Below are 4,001 nucleotides of genomic sequence, written 5' to 3' on the forward strand. Positions count from 1 at the left end.
AATGGAAAACTCTGGAGGTGATTATGAAAAGCGGGCCTGGCCATAGAAAAGGGTCACCACAGACAGAGCTGGCTACCACAAGAGGAGAGACTCCCAGTGTGACAGAGGACAGGTAGAGACAGAGCTGCACTTTCTAACCTCATGCCCCAAATATAAAACACTAAGACAAAAACACTTTGCATTTCCCAAATATACCCCGAATTCAAATTCATATCAGACACACAGAAACTCCCCTATTTACTGGGAGAAATGCCCAAATGTGAAATAATTGCTGCAAAATGTCTCCTCATGCCATGAAGTGAGGACAACCAGTGGAACCTCAGACTGATAAATAACTGTACAGAAAAAAAATTGTCTATTAATATACACACACACACACACACACGTTACCGTTTCATTTATTTATTTAATTCTTTTATCTATATTTTTTAACACACACACACACACACACACACACACACGCTTACTGTTTTATTTATTTAAATATTTCTTTTTTTAATGCTTTGATTACTTTACGTTGTTTAATGAAATGTATGGGGCTGATTGTTCGTATGTTGTATATATGATGCTTTGGCAATGTTGTTGTTACACATTCATGCCAATAAAGCTAATTTGAATTGAATTGAGAGAGAGAGAGAGATCATTTACACTCCCGGCTCCGTACCTTTCATCCAGCGCAGCCAGCCGCCATATTGGCGTAATAATCGCGGATAATAAAGCAGCATGAAAGCGGCTACATGACAACAACCGCAATCCATAGCCTGGTATCAACCGATCCAGCACAACAGTTTGTCCCATACACAGAGCAGCAGCACACAGTCAGGATGATTAACGATGCTTCACTCACCAAAGCAGGCTCACTTCAGCAGAAAGGCGCAGCGGCGGCTTTTCCTCTGGGCAAACTTCTGGAGGACTGAAGATTTTGCGGCCCCGCAGTGCTGTTTAACATTTTCCACAGAGTTTAATAAACGTTACGATCCGACCGTCACTGAGCTCGTAGCTGTTTCCTCCACCTGTTTGTTGGGCAGCCATGTTTAACCCTTTAAAGTAAGATCAGTTTCACACCATCGTCCAGATAACTCCCGCTGGTGTCATGTTTTGCAATCCTCTCAGAAAGATGAAGATGAAGACAAGTACAGGATGGTCTCCCTCAAAGCCAGAGGTGCTTATCAGCTCATGCGTGGCGCTGTCAGTGAGACAGTGTCCGTTTAACGTTAGCTTGCTGTTAGTGATGTTGCTAACCTGTTGCTATCTGCAGACTAGCACGGCTCTTACACAGTACACAAAACTGTGTAGCAGAGTGACAAACTTATTATAAACCAGCCAGGCTACTGACTGTCTGTATAATTATTAAATGACACCTTTCTGTCTGCTGCAGCTTGTGGCTAAGTTACCTCCAGAGAAAAACACACGCTGGAAGCAGCAGGCTGACTCGTAGCTCCGCTCTGCCTGTTAGTCCAACCCCTTAACCTATCACAAGTTTAGAAACATGACAGGCATCTACATAAACGAATCGGAGGTCTCTCAAAAAAAAAAAAACAACCATCACAGTTCAGGGTCAGAGGTTACCCTCTTAAAGTGACAGAGCCTAATATGACAACACCTACATGCTGCTAAGACATTTAAACTTTTTAACACAGAAGTTATATAATACCAGAGCTTTATTTGACAGGTATGTGTACTCATACGAGGAATTTGACTCTGGATTGTACATTGCTCACCATGCACTTACTTATACAATAATAAAATCAATCGCAGGCTACAGTATAGAGAACACATATATACACACACTATAAACAACAACAATAAGAAAGACTGAGACAATAGTGCAATGAGCAGAGTGCAAAGGAGTAAATTATTATTACCATTATTATGTACATGTTGGAGGTGGATATGTGTTAAGCTCCAGGTTGTTCTGACCGCACCAGAGAGCCAGCTGATCAACCTCCCGTCTGTAGGCCGACTCGTCACCATCCCGGATGAGGCCGATGACCGTTGTGTCGTCAGCGAACTTCAGGAGTTTGACAGATGGGTCTCCTGAGGTGCAGTCGTTGGTGTAGACGGAGAAGAGCAGTGGGGAGAGCACACACCCCTGGGGGGCGCCAGTGCTGATAGTCCGAGTGCTGGATGTGATGTTCCCCAGCCTCACCTGCTGACTCCTGTCAGTCAGGAAGTCTGTGATCCACTGACAGGTGGAGGCTGGCACAGTGAGCTGGGTGAGTTTGGTGTTGAGGATTTCTGAGATGATGATGTTGAATGCCGAGCTCAAGTTCACGAACAAAAACCTTTCATGTGTCCCTGGAGAGTCGAGGTGTTGCAGGATGTAATGCAGTCCCAAGCTGACTGCATCATCCACTGACCTGTTAGCCCTGTAGGCAAACTGCAGGGGGTCCAGCAGGGGGCCTGTAATGTCCTTCAGGTGAAACACCAGTCTTTCAGAGGACTTCATGACTACAGATGTCAGATCGACGGACCTGTAGTCATTTTATCCAGAGATCGAGGGTTTTTTGGGGACCGGGATGATTGTGGAGCATTTGAAGCAGGAGGGAACTTCACACAGCTCCAGTGATCTATTGAAAAAGATTTTCAGGCAGGATAGAGACACAATGTCTGTCCCATATGTACAGTATAAAGCATTTTATGCATATACTCCTCACCGGGGGGGTCCACTGGGGTAGCCACCAATTTTATTAGGGTGGCCGTGGCCCCCCCTGGTAGCACCACTTGATGGGACAAACATTTTATGACCAATAGCTTCCTTTTGTGCATTTGTAGCGCCTCCTAGTGGTCAATTTGAATGCGACTTGCAGTGTATGTGTGAGGTCCTTATCTAGACATATCCTGCATGTTTTGTGTTGATTGGACATTGGATTGTATTTTGTAGCCTGATTTGCGTTTTTTCCCCTGCAGTTTGTTTGCATTTATAGCACCCCCGGGTGTTCGATTTGAATGAAACTTTCAGGGCATGTTTCATTTACTTATGAGGACACATCCTGAGAGATTTGTGATGATTGGAGAATGAATATGGGATTTATAGTGTAATTTGTGTAATGCTAAGCACCTTTCTTGCGCTTGTAGCGCCCCCTAGGGACGTATGTATATCACACCGTCCAGGTATATCCGGGGCACCTATCTGAACGTATCCTGTGAGTTTTGTGATGATCGGCCCTACGGTTACTGATTTGTGGTCATTTATGTCAAGAGCCACGCCCCTTACAAAGTTCATTGGTCCATATCTTGAAAAGTAATTGAGATATCGACATGCTTTATACAACTTTTAACAGGCTTGATCCAACGATGATTCAGTGAAAATTTGGTGGCAATCGGAGCTACGGGCTAGGAGGAGATGTCAAAAATGTGATTTTCAAAAAATTCAAAATGGCGTAAAAAAACTCAAGGCGGACCTTAATAGTCCTTGAGGCTTTTTTGTAGAGCACATTGAGCTGCACCTGTGTGAGAAATTTCAAGTCAATTGGACTTACGGTGTAAGGGGCGTGGCCTTTCAAAGTTTGAATTTTTAAGCCTTAATTATAGCGCCACCATGTGGCCCGATTGGGTTCATATTTCTATGGAAGCTGATGCACACCATTTCCAGTTATTCCCGCTAGTTTCATGTTTCTAGCTCATTCCAGCTCACGGGAATTTGAACCGACGCGGCAGACAACAAATAATTATAATAATTATAATTAAAACACACAAACATAGATGGGTTTTACCCGCTACGCGGTATGAACCCTAATAAAGAGAGTAACAAAGGGGTTTATCAAATGAAAGCGATCTCGGCTCACACCAGAGAAGATAGAAATTATAGAGGCTAAGTTATCTAAATGAAACAAGATATTCAACGGAAAATGTATATAACACAGTCCACGGTCTTCCCGGCTCCTACCGCCCTGCTCACCACACCGGCTTCCAGCTGGTCAGGAAAACTGGGCGGACGGCCTCCTCCACAGAGTCCCCGGACGTGGGGAGTTCGGGATCGCCAACCAGCAGATCACGCC

Source organism: Micropterus salmoides, unplaced genomic scaffold, assembly GCF_014851395.1.
Source record: "Micropterus salmoides isolate LMB-PRFRI ecotype aquatic unplaced genomic scaffold, ASM1485139v1 Ms_hic_scaffold_2, whole genome shotgun sequence".
Lineage (NCBI taxonomy): Eukaryota > Metazoa > Chordata > Actinopteri > Centrarchiformes > Centrarchidae > Micropterus > Micropterus salmoides.